The sequence below is a fragment of the Schistocerca nitens genome, unplaced genomic scaffold (genome assembly GCF_023898315.1).
Source record: "Schistocerca nitens isolate TAMUIC-IGC-003100 unplaced genomic scaffold, iqSchNite1.1 HiC_scaffold_351, whole genome shotgun sequence".
NCBI lineage: Eukaryota > Metazoa > Arthropoda > Insecta > Orthoptera > Acrididae > Schistocerca > Schistocerca nitens.
In genome coordinates, this window is record NW_026045885.1 from 2,245,660 (window position 1) to 2,263,941 (window position 18,282).

Genomic DNA, 18,282 nt, shown 5'->3' on the forward strand with positions numbered 1-18,282 from the left:
TGGGCAGAAGTTGAGAGAGATGGAGTGAAATCCATTGCGGAGAAATCCCCCACGATTGCCAGTGTCTCCGATGGCGCGCTCCTTCCTTGTGGGGACCCTCTCAGAGGGCACTCCCGCCTTAGGTGAATGTTTACACCTCAGGTCACACCTCCCGAGAAACAGACAGAGGGACCAATCGGCATGGTCAGAAGGTATCAGCTCGGGCAATCACCCCTCCCCGGGCCTGGCCTTTACCAGGGAGTACGCGCGTGCCTTACATGTCTACCCAGGGCGGGGAATTACGCGTTACCCCGTCACCGGCTACGCGTGCGAACGCGTGGGTTGGCCTTCAGGTGCGCACAGGGAGGAAGGAAGAAGAGGAAAAGGAGAGAGAGAGAGAGAGAGAGAGAGAGAGAGAGAGAGAGAGAGAGAGAGGACAGACTGTCTCAAACGCCGAGGCGGAGACCAGAGAAGGCAAGGAGAAGAAGGCAATGAGAAGGCAAGGAGAAGAAGGCAATGAGAAGGCAAGGAGATTTTGCAGGGGAAAGAATAAGGAAGACAGTGAGGTGGAGAAAAGCAAAGAAAGGAACCAACCAAAGGAAGGAAGAAACGAGAAGTGAAAAAGCAAAATGACCGCAAATAGAGGTCGTGGAACCGTCCGTCTCCGGACGCAGGCGCTAACTACCCCCTTGAGGGGGAGGGACTCCTTTTAGTCGCCTCTTACGACAGGCAGGAATACCTCGGGCCTATTCTAATCCCCGGACCCGCAGGGGGGGGTCGAAGTGTGGGAGGTGGAGGTAGGGGTAGAGGTAGAGGTAGAGGTAGAGGTAGACATAGACAGAGTGGAGGGAGGGGGGGAAATGGGGGGTATGTATGTGTCAGATGCAGATGTATGTGCAAGCAGGGTCACAGGTAAAATGCTGGATTGGATTGTGGACAAATGCTGTGCACAGGGTGCTGCTGCTTCACCCACCTACCTCACGAGATCAAATGAGTCAAACATGTGAACGTCTTTACAGAGAAGCCTGTGTGTTGCTATTACTCTGCTGAAGGCCATCATTCTGATTTTTTTTTTTAAACTGTCCAAAGCATTCCAAACTACAAGTACTTTCCTTACGCTGGACTGACTATTGGGGCCTGTAACAATCCGATGCATCACAGCTTACTCAAATAAGTTTCTTTTGTGTATAATGATTCATTTATCTGGACTTGTCTTAAGGCGGTGTATTTGAATGAAATATTTAGATAACTTTGGTAATGTTATGTGTTACCCAAAATATACATATTAATGGAATTAGGCTTGTAGACTGGTCAGAAGTATTGTTATTTTTCATGTATGTAAACTGATAGGGATGGACACCACACTTGTTCAAGACAGAATAGTACTTGCAGCCTCAGGACAACTCACAGCACAGTGCCTGCAGAGCATTACATTATTCTGTGCTACAGCATCCTGTCTTGAAGATGTGTGTTAGGCCAGTCAATTTTAGAACTGTCATTCAACTGTCAAACTGGGTTCACGTTATGTCAGATCAGATGTATGAACATTGTTTAAGCTATGTTACCTTGCATACAGCGATTTTAACCAAAGGTGCAATTGCAATATACCTCTGTTCACAAAACACCTTTTATTCTCTCTCTCTCTCTCTCTCTCTCTCTCTCTCTCTCTCAAACGCACACAAATGTACGCCTCCCAATTGATTGCTACCTAGCAGTGAGATCTAGCTTTTCCTGCTCACCTCGTTTCTGATGTGCATCATAATAAAAATTTAATAGTATGCTGCACCCTACTTTCTTCTAGAGCTCAGTCAGTTTCCTGCCCTCAACCAGGTAACAGGCTGTATTCATTCTTTTGCTCAAAAATAAGGGAATTATCCAAATTGCTGTCTTTAACTCTACCTTGATTCTTTTTATCCCCTCCAACAGAACTAAATTTTTTCTATCTCAATCTGAGCTTAAACGACACAAAGCTTTTATCTTTGCCATTAGTTCTGTGATCTTCATGTCTTTTACACATAACCTTCATAAACCCTTGGCCAGTCTCACTGGGAATCTCTTGTCCTGTCCCAATACAGTTGCCCCTGCATCTGAAGAGAGTTCTGTAGTCATGTTGTCCAAAGTGTCAGGTCTTAGGTTACAGTTGGTACCTCAGAACAGCCACAAATGAGAGTTGCCAGTGGAACCACAACTTGCTACATTACACAGTATCCAAAATGCACAAACGTTCTTTTATTTGATGAAACTGTGTGACATAGGAGGTCAGGGAAATCAGTCATTGTAAGGCCCTTATACTGAGAAACACATTAAATGATCCAATGTAGTAATTCTAATATGAGAGAATAAATATCTTATGGGGGCAAACAAATGACCTAAAAAGATTTCTTATAGTCACAGGATGGCAGAGGCACATTCTGGAAGTGAGAATAACCGTAACAGAATTCAGGATTACTTTGGTCCAGTTGTGGAGTATCATCCAGATCTGTAAGTTATCTTAGTCCGTTCATCCCCAGGATCATACTACGACAGCAGTAGGGGAATCAGTGTTTACAGCAAGATGTATGAGGGGTGGTCAAAAAGTTTATAGCCTGAGTTAGTTACCATATTGCCTTGCACAAATACCACCACCTACTTTTATGGTGACCCTTTCTGGGTATGCAAGTCAAATTTCACATCTCCAGCTTTGTTAGTTTTGCCACTTGGATGTGTTTTATATCTTAGTGTCAGCAAAATAGTGAATATTGAGAGAATAAGGAACTGTGCTGTGATTGAGTATCTTCATTTGAAGGGAGTGACACCCAAGGAAATTGTGGAGGACATGTGGAATATACGTAAGGACAGTGCTCCGTCTTATGAAACAGTGAGAAACTGGGTGTCCAACTTCAAACATTGAAGAACGAGTGTTGAAGACATGATAAGCAGTGGAAGACCTATCGCCATTGCCACTGATGAAACAGTGACTGCAATTCATGGTAAGATTTTGTAGGATCATCGAACAACGTTGCAGCACACTGAAACCACATTTGGAATCTTTCATGGGCATGCTCACAACATTGTTGTTCATGTTTTGGGAATGCAAAGTTTCATCACAGTTGGTCCTGGAAGACTTGAATGCAGATCAGAGGTGGGAACATGTGCAGCATTATGAAGAAATCGTCCACCAATCTGAAGTGGATGAAGGCAGCTTTCTTGCAAGGAATGTGATAATGGACAAAATGTTGGTTCACCACTTTGATTCCAAGACAAAACAGCAGTCACAACAATGGAAACATCTTTCATCCCCTACCCCAAAAAGATTCCAGGTGCAAAAATCAGCCAGTAACTGATTGGCATTGGTCTTCTGGGATGCAGAAGGGGTAAACATGGCGGATTACTTGTGAAAGGGTGCAACTATCAGTGGATCATACTATTGCACCCTCCTGCACCATTTGAGAGAAGAGATAAAGGAAAAATGTGTGGAAAATTGGCACATGGAGTTCTTTTCCATCAGGACAATGCATCAGCACACAAAGCCCTTGCAACACTGACGGTGGGTTTGAATTTTTACATTATCTGCCACATTCACCAGATTTGGTTCCATAAGTCTTTTCTTTTTCCAAACCTGAAAATGACCTCAAAGGACAATGATTTTACAATGATGATGCAGTGAATGCTTGGTTGGATTTGAAATTAAAGAATTTTTATTTGAATGGTTTGAAGAAGTTATCTGAGTGTGCCCACATATGTATTAGTGTACATTGGTATCATATTGAAAAATAAATTGATATAACCCCCTATCATAGAGTGCCCTAAGTAATTTTAAATTGGTGAAATTAAGGAACTAATTTGAAACCATGGGGGTACTTGCAAAAGAGAGCAGTTGACTCTTGTCAGGAGAATCATTTTCATTATCATGAGTACCTTTGAGTGTGCTGGTGCAAAACAGACTTCAAAATGACACTGGTGGAAAGAGAGAAAGTCACAAAATATAATTGGACAACCAGGTAGACATGTGAAAAATTAAGAAACCGTGGGGCAATGAATTCCCTCTGAGTAATATGTAAACTCAATTTGGAGTTCTAGATGAAAATGGTGCATCTTATTTTGAAGCATAGACCGGGGTAATACGAGGGCAACAAAAACACTTGCCAACAGAAAAATGCTCCTATCTGAGCACAAAAAGGCCAATATGCTCCTGTTTAATAAACTGATTAAAAAGTTGGGTACTAGCTGCCACAGCCGGCCGAAGTGACTGTGCGGTTCTAGGCGCTGCAGTCTGGAACCGTGTGACCGCTACGGTTGCAGGTTTGAATCCTGCCTCGGGCATGGATGTGTGTGATGTCCTTAGGTTAGTTAGGTTTAACTAGTTATAAGTTATAGGGGACTAATGACCTCATAAGTTGAGTCCCATAGTGCTCAGAGCCATTTTTGAACTAGCTGCCACATTCTATCTTCCGCACCACTTTTAAAAATTCTCCCAAAAATTTTGGCATTTGAACATATCCTTGTCTTTTCACATGCACCTCACATCTCACTCCCACAAGCTCCCCTAACTGTAACTTGCTTACACTCACTAGCCATCACACCAAGTCGCTTATACCCATCAATCATTGTCATTTTCTCTCTATCTCTCTAACTGTCCCGTGTCATAGTCTTAGTTCCCTTCCTTCTGTCCTCCTGCTGTTATCTCCTTTCACTGCCACTGCCACTGCCTCCCTCTTACTGCTAATGTCTCATTCTATCCTTTCAATTGCAAATGTCTTCTCACTACTGTTATCTTCTCTCTTCTTTGTTGCCATTGTTGTTGACTGTCTCTGATTATCACTGGTTCTCACTCATACTAATTTCTACTTCTGTGGATTTTTCTCCTAACGGAACTGTCTTTTACTATTTTCTTTGCACTCTTCTGCCACTGTCATGTGTGTTCCATTCCCACTTTCTTCCTCTCTTTCTCTCAAACTCTCATTGCCTATTTCACTCCACCCTTTCTATACCACAACCATTGTATAATATCATCCATTATTTATTACTTTTCCAGCATTTAACTGCTGTTTCCCTTCTTTCCCTGCTATTGAAACGAATGTCACTTGTATGACAAGTATTTCATGGGTCAGTAACATTTTGAGGTTTTGCTTTTGTGAAACCGAGTAAGTCAAAGGTAAATTTACACCTCAGTCCAGAATTTACATGCACAAAACTTTCATATGTGCTCAAATATTACAAGTTTAGGTTCCAGAACCCTTCTGATGACAACAGACACTTCACTTCTCCATTACTAAGTCACTTTATTCACTTTGTAAACAATGTTTTTTGCCTCACACTGCATTTTATGTGCATATTTTACAAGCACAGGTAGGCTAACTTTGAAACACAGTATCTTGGAAATGGTTACATATACCTATAAAATTTTCAACTTTTTTCAGGGATGGAATCTTAAGAATGTGTCATAAAAATTACAGCCATTTCCTGTATATAGCCATCTTGGAATCCGTGGCTTGAATTTTATACTCAAAAATCACATTTTTGGGGTATTTCATGATAATGGATACTGATATTTGAAAACAGGAAGATGGTATTACTAGATAAATGCATAGAGATTATATCCTTAAAACTTCAGCAGTTTGATCTAGTTAGTTATTTAATTTATCCAGAGCTGACAAACAAATGCTAAGAAACTTTTTTTGTTTTTGTTTTGGGTCTTTGCAGGAACCACAAATGATCTAACTGATGCCTCCATCAGCTGCTTAAGGCACACTGTAGACCACATTGAACACAAAAACAACCAACCTATTTGCTCAATTTTCCTAACCTGAAAAACTTGTGTAATATTTAAAAAACTGTCCCTGTACTGCAGGATAGTTATAGTTACACAAATGCTTCCTAGCCCAAGGGCTATGCAAAACACTTGACCCTAACTTTCTGTCACCAATAGACCCCGAAGTCAGAGCTCTGGAAAAACCACTTTTTATGCATTTGGAAAGCACTGGTATGACTCACAGTCATATGTATTCCAGTTGAGGTTGACCAGGCAACAGATAATGATAGCAAGGACCACATTAACAAATGTCAATTATACAGTAAGTTTTATGGAAGAATGTGAACAGATTATTAGTCAAGGACTGAAAAGGCTCAGTCTGCATACAGTACAATTCAAAAACATCATTTATCAAATGCTGCAAAGAGCTGTTATATTGATACCACTGATGTATATTTAAAAACTGAAATCTACTCAAAAGGCAGTGGCAGAACAAAACACACACACACACACACACACACACACACACACACACACACACACACACACACACACACACACACGCACACACGTTAAACTTATAAAAGCTTTCAAAGCCAGTGGTAACTCCTTCCAGTGGAAGAGTTGAAGTTGTAGGAAGAGCAGTGAAGGAAGAGGACTTGAGAAATTTAGGAAAAGGATTACAGTTCAAGAAAGGCACCCAAAACCACAGGTCAGGGGAGACCTACCAAATAGGATGAGAAGGAAAGACAGACTGTTTAAGACTGCACCAGATGAGAATTTAAATTGATTACTTTCATTGTTAAACTATAAAATATTACCTGCAAATTACATTAACTGTAAATATACAATAGGATATTTTATAACCCCCATTTATACTCATGTTCCATTAGTTAAATATTGGAAACTTGTGAAGGATGACATTTGAGACAAATCATTCCTAATAGAACTTGCAGGGTACAATAGTTACCCCAGGTGCCTAAAATAATTGATCTTTATATATTCATTCCTCGCAATACCATAAGCTATATGTCAAAATTCCTGTGGTAGACAAATGTGTGTTTCCTTTATACAAAATTTTGCCCCCTTCCTATTGAAGTAGATGCAAAAAAAAAACAGTAACTTGTTATACTCATACAGCCCAAGGCAAGGAAATGATGTTAATTCATGATGCCAAATGTCAATACACAAAATGAAGCAAGCAACATTAAGTAATGGTCACTTAAAAGTGATCAGAATAGCATATGCAAGCAAATATTTGTTTCTCCTCCCCTCCCCCCCCCCCTCCCCCACCCGCCGCACACCCAGCCGACCCTAAGGCACCATGAGATAATTTCCTAGAATTTGAAACTTATTGCTTGTCCAATCTTCCCATTGTAGGTATTATATTCCTTTCTGAGCACTGGATGAAGGCTAATGAGCTCTCATTTTTAATTTTCAAAATTATCTCGTGGCACTAGATATTGTAGAGCCACTGAAAGGGGTGGTGACTGAATAATACAGCAAACAGTCATTACTTGCAGCTACAGATCAACAGATGGAAACATTGTTCACTTTCTAAAAGTCTGTAATCTCAATTACTTATTACATTTCAAAAAGGAAAAAAAGTAATTCTGTACTTTTCTTTTAATGGAAATTAGCAGTGGTGTCACATGAAGCCAGTGATTTAAGAAAAGAACTGGCAGCTTTCTCAATGGAAAATACTCTAAAAGAACCTACTAGACTAACTCCAACTTTCTTTTCTTCCATTGACACTATCACTGTAAATCCCTACTCTGCCCCAGTAATAAAACTTGAGAACTTGTCAAATGGTCTCTCTGATGGCAAAGGCCTCCTGTTAGATGTAAGCCTACAATATGAAGTAAATTCCATGTCCACCTCACTCAAAATAATTCACTGGAGGTGCATTTATGATCCTGATAGTTAGCAATTATTTAAGGATTTGGTAAAACACAGTCTTTGGTAAATGTTTACCTGGAAGAAGACACTCACTCATAAAAAGGCTAAGAATTTTGTTGACACTCTGAAACTGAAAATGAAGGGTTGATAACACAATGAATATTCAGCTCCTACACAACTAAGCAAAGACTGTACAAGGAAAATAAAAGTAACAGACACCCCAGTTTTCTTAATTATTTCAAAAAATATGAGAAAGTTCTTCAGGAACTGATATCCAAGTCAGATAAGCTCTCAGTCAACCAGTACATTAAAAATTCAATCAACACAAATAAAGCTGTGTGGAAAGTTGTCAGTGGTACTACAAGAACAAAGCCTAAACAACCACTGCATTATTTTCTAAGTGAGAATGGGAAAGAATATCAGATTATAAAGAAATAAGCAAACTTTTTAATGCACATGCCACAAATAATGTGAGTATTCCTTCTTCAGGAATGACCAAACAACAAAAAAACATTTTTGAAATAATGCTAAAAAAATCAGACAGGTCAATCTTATTAACATCAACGCCAGCTGCAGAGGTTATAAAAATTATCAGAGAAACAAATATCTCATGCTTTTGTGGTACTGATGGTTTGTCTGACCGTTTGGTAAAAAACTGGCCACAGAAACTGCTGGATCCCTTTATGATGAAATAAACAGTTCATTAAGCAATGACTACTTTGTGGAACTCTTCAAAATCTCAAGAGTCATTCTGAAAGTTGGCTGCTTCCCTGACTTCACGAAGGAAGCAACTGCGTCAGTTTCAATGGACATTAGAAGACAGCTAAAAAAGGTATGTGAAAAAAGGACTAAAAAACAGTATACAAAAGTGGAGGTCTAAAACTAAAAATTAAATGGCCTTTGCCGTATTGCTTCAGTAGACAAAAAGTGAAATGCAGTTGACCACCCACAAGGCATTCGCTAAAACGGCTGATAAATCAGATGGCAAATCCACGCTGAAATGTCGATTGGTAAAAAAAAAGGAAAGGGCATTCCAGCAGGTTGTGGTGGACAGTTAAAATTTGGGCGCAATATGTACAAAGTGGTGGGGCAGCACCACTGATCAAATGACAATGACTAAAAAGGCAGTGCCCAATACGCAGCTGAGTTAAAATAATCTCCTCCCGGTGAGAGGGCCGAGGGGAGGTCGTCCAAGGTGTTGGGAGAGGCTTAATAAGCCTAAGGTTATTCTCATGAAGGAGGAACACTGGTGATGCCAAATGGGCACCACCTCCTGACAGACGGAAAGTCAGATCATTGGAGAGAACAGAGGTACTCGTGGGCTGAGGTACAAGTTTGGTTGGATGGTTGGTTTAGGGGTGGGAGAAGGACCAAACCATGTAGTCATTGGTCCCTTGGTCCTAAAAAATAAATGTCAAGTGTGAGAGTAAAATGGACGAAACAACACAAAATGGAAAGAAATGAAAAGCCACAAGAACAAAGGGAAGGCAACAAATACAAAAAAAAAAGGACAAAAGAGGAGAAGAAACCAGACGCTAGAAACAGAAGGGAGTAAAACATGAAAGCAGATTACCGTGGCTGGCCAACCTCAAGAATAAAAAGGGAAAGCCAGCCACTCCGCAATACATTAAAACCTCCACCCTAAAAGTACTAGGGTGGAGGGGACAGAGGAACAAAGGACATGCACTGAAACCTACATAGTAGTATAAAACCCACTCCCATGGATAAAACGTAGAACTAAAGCTGTGGAGGCATTGTCACCCAATACCAAAGGAAGGGTGCTGGGAAAGTTAAAATTCTACTGCAGGGCGGCTAAAAGTAGGCAGTTCAGCAAGAGGTGGACAACTGTCATTTGGGAGCCACAGTGAAACTGAGGTGGGTCTCGCGATGGAGTAGGTAACCATGCGTCAGCTACGTACAGCCAATGCGGAGCCGGCAGAAGACAACTGATTTCCTGCGAGAGGCCTCCATGGAAGACTTCCACACATTCATAGTATCCTTAGTGACATGCAGTTTATTATGTGTGCAGTTATGACATTCCATCTCCAAAAGCCAGAAAACACTGCAGTGTAAGACAGAACGCAGGTCGGCTTCAGAGATGCCAATCTCCAGAAGCGGTTTCTGCATTGCCTGTTCGGCCAGCCTGTTGGCAAGTTCGTTGCCGGGGATTCTGACATGTCCTGGGATCCACACAAACACCACAGAATGGCAGGACTGTTCCACAGCACTGACGGACTCCTGAATGGACGCTACCTGAGAGTGGTCAGTGTAACACTGGGCAATTGCTTGTAGGCTGCTCAGTCAGTACACAGGAGAAATGACTCACAAGAGCATGAGTGAATATGCTCAAGAGCATGAGATGAGGCCACCAGCTCTGCAGTGAAAACACTGCAGCCAACTGACAAGGAGTGCTGCTCAACATGTCCTCCATGAACAAATGTGAAGCCTTCGTGACCATCAGCCATTGAGCTGTTGGTGTAAACCACTTCAGGGCCCCCGAACTCAACAAGAACCGAGAGGAAGTAACGGCAGAGAGCCACGGGGTTAACGGAGTCCTTAAGGCCATGCAAAAGGTCCAGGCAAAGCTGCAGCCAAGGCATACACCATGGAGGCGTACGTGAACGGACTGCATGTAGAGATGGTAAAGGGAAGGACTGCAGTACGGAGAGAAGGGACGGTACGCGAACCACAATCATTAGCCCTGATCTGGGCCGCCAATGTGGGATATGGACTACCATGGGCAGGAAAAGGAGACAGTAATTCAGATGCTCAGAGGAACTACGAATGTGTGCTGCGTAACTGGCAAGCAGCCTCCACCAGTGCGCTCGTCACCGCACTGGTCCTAAAAGCTCCTGTTGCTAATCGAACCCCACAGTGGTGCACAGGACTGAGTAAATGCAATGCTGAAGGCACTGCTGAACCATAAACCACACCCCCATCATCAATTCGGGATTGGACGAGGGCTGTGTAGAGCTGCAGCAGCGTACAGCAATCTGCACCCCTATTGGTGTTGCTCAGGCAACAGAGGGCATTGAGGTATTGCCAGCACTTCTGCTTAAGCTGCCGGAGATGAGAGAGCCAAGTCAATCAAGCATTGAAAACAATCCCTAGGAATTGATATGTCTCCACTACAGTGAGTGGATCATCATTAAGGTAAAGTGCAGGTTCCGGATGAATGGTACAACGCCGACAGAAGTGCACGACACACGACTTTGCAACTGATAACTGGAATCCATGGGCAAGGATATGATGTTGCCAAGTTGTGTAGTAACCTTTATGTAAGTCAAAAAAGATGGCAATCACGTGTTGCCATCTGGAAAAGGCTGTTCGGATGGCAGACTCAATGGACACAAGATTATCAGCAGTAGAGCGACCCTGGCGGTAGACGCCCTGACATGGAGATAGCAAGCCACGTGACTCCAGGACCCAACCCAACCGCTGACATACCACACATTCCAGCAGCTTACAAAGAACGTTGGTGAGGCTGATGGGCCAATAGCTATCCACATCAAGCTGCTCTCCTGCACTGCGATGGAAAGATGCCATCGCACCAGATCCAGTTGAAGCTGAACAGAATATGTCATTTGTAGTCTGATGAGAGATGTTTAATCATCTTGCTGTGGATACGATCAGGCCCAGGAGCTTTGTTGGGGCAATGTGCACGAGCACTGAGGTGAGCTCGCTCTCTGTAAATAGAGCATTCTAGGAATCAATGCAGCATGTAGTGAATGAGAGGACGTTCCCTTCCAGCCACCGTCTGAGTGTGCGAAAGGCTGGGGGTAATTCTCTGACGCAGAGGCTCGAGCAAAGTGCTCAGCAATCGCGTCTGCATCAGTACATAACTCGCCATTTGTGGTAACACCAGGGACAGCTGTTGGGGCCTGGTACCTGAAAAGATATTTGACCTTTGCCCGGACTTGGAAAGGTGCCATGTGGCACCCAATGGTGCAGACGTATCTCTCCCAACACTCCTGAATCCGTCATCTGGTAAGTTGGCAAACTTTGACACAAAGACGTTTAAAGGCTGCGAGGTGCTCCAGGGAAGGTGCCGCTTATGCTGCTGTAGAGCTCACTAACACTCCTTAATTGCTTCAGCGACTTCTGGCGACCACCAAGGACTGCCTTATACTGCAGGCACCCTAAAAAGTGAGAGATCGAGTTGCCTGCCGCAGAAACAATTGTGCTAGTCACCTGCTCATCCATCATATCGATGTTGCCGTGGGGGGAGAGTTTCAGTGGTGACAGCAGAGGTGAAAGTTCTCTAGTTTGCCAAAGCCCATCTGCGCAGGCGTCCATGTGCCTGATGCTGGGGCAGTGATAGGAAAATGGGAAAGGGTCACTACCACACAGGTCGTCATGTGCTCTCCAGTGGATAGATGGGAGAAGTCCCTGGGCTGCAAATTGATAAATCAATGAGCCGAGTAACTATCATGAGACACAATGAACTGTGTGGCGGCCCCAGTATTTGAGAGGCACAGGTCGAATTGCGACAGTAAAGTTTCGACATCTCTGCCTCGCCAGTAAGCACGGTACCACCCCTCAAGGGCTTATAGGCATTAAAATCTCCCAGAAGTAGGAAAGCTTTAGGGAGTTGATCAATCACTGCAGCTAATACATTTAAGGGTACTGCGCCATCTGGGGGAAGATATACATTGCAGACAGTTATTTCCTGTGTCGTCCTTATTCTGACAGCCACAGCTTCAAGAGGGATTTGAAGGGCAAGTGTTCACTACAGACCGGGTTTAGGACATAAATGCAAACTCCACCAGACACACCATTATAGTCACTATGGTTCCTGTAATATCCATTATAGCCATGAAGGGCAGGGGTTCACATTGCTGGGAATGAGGTTTCCTGGAGGACAATGCAGATAGCAGGTGTAAAGCTTAACAGTTGCTGTAGCTCAGCCAGTTGGTGGAAAAAGCGCCACAATTCCACTGGAGGATGACATCATCGTGAGAGTGGGAAGGCATGGAACATTCAATGAGGCAGTTTACGCCTCAGAGTCACCTGCTGCCACTGATTTATTGCCTGAGCAGTCTATATCCATTGTGTCTGAGGGTGTTATGAGATCTGGGTCCTCAGCGGACACCAAAATCTCCACCCCATTCTCAGCCACAGAGCTTGTAGATAGCAATTTCCTCAGTCTTTGGGATTTTCTTTTTGATTTCTCTCGCTGCTTCTTGGTTTCCTCTGGATGGGAGTACTTCACTGGCTCAGCCTCCAGGACTGAGAATGAGTGTGAAGCACTACGACCAGTTGCTTTTGGGCTCTTCAGCCTCTGGCAGGTGACATCTTTCCCACTAGGAGAAACCTGGGAAGGGAGTGACCCAAAGGTCCCTTTCCTAGTGAGAGAAGCCAAAGATGACTTACGATTCTCCAGCTCACAAGTGGGGACGGACGTCCCTGATGGTTTGTGGGTGGGTGGGAGTGGTGGTGGTGGGGGGGGGGGGGGGGGGGGGGGGTGGCAGAGGGGGGGAGGTTATTGCTCCCGAAGTAGATGATGGAGGAGCAACAGGGAGGGAAATTCCCACACCATCAAGGGGGAATATGTAGTCTTCCAGCTCTGAGAGGTGACCTGGTTTGGCAGAGCTGACGGTGCCAGAGCTGTTGTAGCGGCGGCGAAAGACGATGTCATACGCAGAGGCTCAAATTTTGTCTTAGCCTCAGTGTAGGTGAGTTTATCCAGAGTCTTGTACTCCATGATTTTCCTTTCTTTCTTGAGAATCCTGCCATCAGGTGAGCAAGTCGAATGGTGCTCTCCACATCTGTCACAGATGGGAGGCAGGGCACATTGAGTATTGGGAAGTGATGGGTGTCTGCAGTCTCAGCATGTGATGCTGGAAATACAGCGGGAAGACATATGGCTGAACTTTTAGCACTTAAAGCACCACACTGGGAGAGTGATATAGGGCTTTACATCACACCGGTACACCATCACCTTGACCATCTCAGGCAATGTATCACCCTCAAAGGCCAAGATGAAGGTACCGGTGGCAACCTGACAACCCTTCAGACCCCAGTGCACACTCTGGATGAAATGTACACCTCACCCCTCTAAATTGGTGTGCAGCTCATAGTCAGACTGCAAAAGAATGTCACTGTGAAATATGATACCCTGGACCATATTTAAGCTCTTAGGGGGCGTGATGGTTACAGAAACATCCCCCAGATTGTCACAAGTGATTAACTGTCATGACTGGGCAGAGGATGCTGTTTTGATGAAGACTAACCCAGATCTCATTTTGGACAAGCCCTCCACCTTGCCGAACTTGTCCTCTAAATGCTGAACAAACACTGAAGCTCCATCGTCATGAAAGATTCCCCATCAGCTCTCGCACATACAAGGTACCGGCATGAATAAGATCGGTTGCCATCCTTTGCCTGATGTTTCTCCCATGGTGTGGCCAGGTAGGGGAATGATTTGTACTTTTGTGTGCTGAATTGAGCTCATGATCACTTGAAGACTGCTGGTCTTTGACCACCAGCAAGAGATGATGGACAATGCTTCATCGCGCATCATCCGCCATGATGCCACCCACTGCGACCAGGGGCCCTCCCCATGGGCGCCACCTAGCTGCAGCAAATGCTATCTGGCAGGATGGCCATTGCTGGCAGTCCCAATGCAATGCCCTAGGGAGTGGGAATATACCCCTTGGCATATGTGGCTAGTTAACAGTGCAGGCATCAACAGAGTGATCCCCGTGTGGTCAGGGGGGTACAGTTAACAGGGTACATGGCGGTGCCACCACAATGGACTGGCTACCGTTCTGGATATCAGGTGCAAATACCTCCATGGTTATTATTGACGCAGAAATAGACACTGCGTAGTGCATTGTGGAAAACACACCCAGGAAAGTGTCCTCACCCAAGAGACTAAGAGTGGGCAGGACTGCAATGTGACAATGAGAAAGTTGGCTAAAGATCTCAATGCACAGTGGACACAATGCAGCTTTTAAGGTGCCTTTCCGGAATTGGCTAACTCTTCAGAAAAATTTTAAAGAATGGAGGTCAAACCCTACAGGGGACCATCACATAAATGCCGAAATGTGTGAAATCCCTTTTAGTCACTTCGTATAACAGGCATGAACACCTCAGGCTATTGTAGCCTCTCGACCCACATGGTGTGCGGCGTGGAGGGGGAGGGAGGGGGGGGGGGCGGTCTGAGCACTGCAGCCTGGCAGACCAACATCACCAGGGACTCACAGAAAAGAGACATTGGCTCCACCAAGAGTGAGCAAGTGACAGTTTTCCTGTACCTGCCACACTAAGGAATGAGCAGTGTACAGTGCACAAAGACGCTGGAGGGAGCTGGTATAAACAGAGGAGGGTGGTTCGATTGGTAACCCAAGTGGAAAAGTGAAAGCCATTGGTGACGTTCAGGAGTGAAGATGATAAAGACAGCACTGAAGACGTTGCTAAGTTAGACAGGTCCATGGAGAACTGCAAAAGATCACAAAATCATTGACAGAAAGGGAGTAGGAGATGCCTGGTGGGAGACAGGCTATTATAGCGTTAATGGCGATAGTAAAGAGGATGACACTCAGGACGGAACCCTGAGGAACACCATTTTCCTGAATATTGGTGTCCAACAAGGCACAACACTCATCCAACTTGAAAACTCAGTGTTGTAAAAATGCGCAAAGAAAACACAAAATCCACACTGTGCATTTGTGGGTACATGGCGAGACTCCAGCCACCACACCAGCTGGGCATGAATCATATGTTCTATTACCTTGCAATTGCAGCTGGTAAGGGAGATGGGGTGGTAGCTAGAATGAAGGTTTCTGTCCTTACCGGGCTTAGGTATGGGTATGATGGTGGCTTCATGACAGCATCCTGGAAATGTGCCCTCAGCCCAGATGCGGTTGTATGTGTTAAGCAGAAAGCACTTGTCTGCAAGAGAGAGGTGCCGCAACATCTGAATGAGGATAGAGTCTGGCCCCGGGGCGGAGGACTGAGATGAACTGAGAGCATGATCCAGCTCCCTAATAGTGAATGTATCATTATAGCACTCACGATTTGGAGAAGGGAAGGGTATTGCCTGAGCCTACGATGACATTGGCACCTACTGTCAGACCAGAAATGGGGGAATGTATCTTGGTTCCAGAGAGCCATCAGAAGCTGGCCTACACTACAGGGGAAGGTGTGGAACTGTTAAAGGAACTAGTGAATGAAATCCTGCTAGCTATTTTGCTATCCTGAAAAACTCTATACTTTGCACACAACTGTTTACAATAAATGCAGTTTTCCAGTGTAGAGTGGCACATCTCCATGCACAAATTGCATTGACAGGAAGAAGAGGTTTAGTTGATGAAGAAGATCAGCCAAGAGGGCACCTCTTGGATGGGTTCTGTGAGAACCCCAAAAGGGGTGCTGCCCATTAATGCCACCAAGAAGCAGAAATTGGTGAGGTTCCTGCCCAATAAGCTGAAGGAAGTCTGCCCTGGTGACATCGAAGGACGGAGGTACATAAATGGTACAGAGGGAGAAAGTCAGGTGTGGAAGGAAAAAGCAAATGGCAACAGCTTGAAGATGGGTAGTCAGGGAGACATGATGGCTGCGTAGGTAATCCCATATGAGCAGCACGACACCCCCATGAGATGGGATGCTAATGTCAGGGGGAAGATCAAAATGGATCGATAAGTAATGTGGAAGCTCGAAGCCATCTTGAGGGTGAAATTTTGTTTCCTGAAGGCAGAGTTCAAGGGGATGCTCTGATGCCAGAAGCAGCCATAAATCCTCTCTGTGGGACTGAAGGCTGCAAACTTTCCATTGGAGGACAGTCATGAGGTCAAAGGACGTAGGGGTGTCAACTCGGCAGCTGCCGAGGGACAGCTGGTGTGGAGTTGTTACTACAGGGCACAGAAGCAGAAGCATCCTGCTCCACATGTTCCACAGAAGCATTGGAATGCTTGTGAGGTCAGTCTGTGGAGTGAAGTGCCGAAAAACGGTCAGTGGTGTGCACCAGAGAGACATAGGCCTTCCAGGCTATGTGATCTCGTGGCGACACTGTCAAGCAGGACCTTTGAGTGGGTGAAGGAGAAGACTGTTTGCCCTTAGTGCACTACTTAAAGCCCTTCTGGTCAAAGGAAGACTTGGGTGTTGTTTGGCTGGAGGGAGAAAGGTAGCCTTCTCGGGAGTACTCCTCCTGTCCTTTTCTGCCTGCCAGTTGAATAGTGGGTAGCTTTGCCCCTTTAGGTGAGAGTTTAATGGTTAGTTGCTCAGTGGGTTTGGGGGGGGGGGGGGAGATGTGATACTACCTTGACACTGAGTGGCTTCACAATATCAGAGCCAAATTTGGGGTTGCATGTCTGCGTGACCACGTCCTTCATGGAGCAAGGGGGGTAACAACAATGGAACAATAGATGCCAGACAGGAGAACACAGGGTTTGCAACTAACCAGTAACTTGCGAGCTAGTGGGTAAGGCACTTTTTCCTTTACCCATATCTCCTGAACAGCCCACTCGTGTAGATAAATGGGACAATCCCAGGACGAGGCGGCATGGCCACCTTTGCACACAGCGGGGAGGATGAGGCAGACATTCGCCCCTGTGTGCATCCATGCCACAGGTTATACCTTTGGCTTGGTGTTGACAAGATGTTTGAGTATGTTTAAACAATGTCACTGATAGCAGTGCATTGGATTCGCAATGTACGGCCGGACTGTGATAATTTCAGAGCCTGCTTTAATCTTGGACTGCAGCACCACCCTATCAAAGGTGAGGAAAATAGTGCGGGTGGTCAGCACAGAGGATTCTACCTCTTTCATTACACTATGGACAGCAATGACACCCTGATCAGAGAAGTCAGCCAGCCTCAGTTAGACCGTCAAGCAGCTTGGTGTAAATGACACCATGGGAAGAAATCAAAGTTCTATGTGCCTTGACACGAACAGGGTAGCCATGGAGAAGTGAGGCAGCAAGCAGTTGTTGTGCTTGAGAATCAGAAGCAGTCTCCAAAAGCAAAGTGCTATTTCATAAATGAGAGTAGTATTTCAGAGAGCCAGCAATGGCATTAACACCTTTCTGAATAATAAACGGATTGACTGGGGCAAAGGACCAACTGTCTTCAGTATGTGATATGACAAGGAACCGCAGTGCAGTCTGAAGGATCTGTAAATCAGTAGCCTCAATAAGTTTACGTTTCCTCAATGTTGATTGAGAGGATGATTGACTCATGAGGATATCCCAGATGATTTCCAGCATCTCCAATGGCATGCTCCTTCCAACTGGGGGACCCATTCACAAGGGGGCTCACCTACCTTAGGTGATTGTTCACACATCAGGTCACACCTACTGAACAACTGATGGAGGGACCAATTGCAAGTCAGGAAGGTTGCAGCTCAGGCACTCCCCTCCCTGTGCCTCGCCCTTACCTGGGGGTACGTGCAAAACCTACCTGTTGACCCGAGGCTGGGAATTATGCATTACCCAGTCACCTTTTGTGTGTCAGACACTTGGGCCAGCCTTCACAAGTGCACAGGGAGGAAAAAGAAGAAGAAGAAGAAAAGGATCCTCTAATGCTGAAGTGGAGGAACTAGAGGGGGAAGGGAACAAATAAAGGAAAAGGGAGTTTAAAATAAAGTCAAGAGCATTCACAGGTCAGCGACAGAATGCAGAATGTTCCCAGTACTACCTCAGACATGTTCCCCAATGGACGAGAAGAAGAAC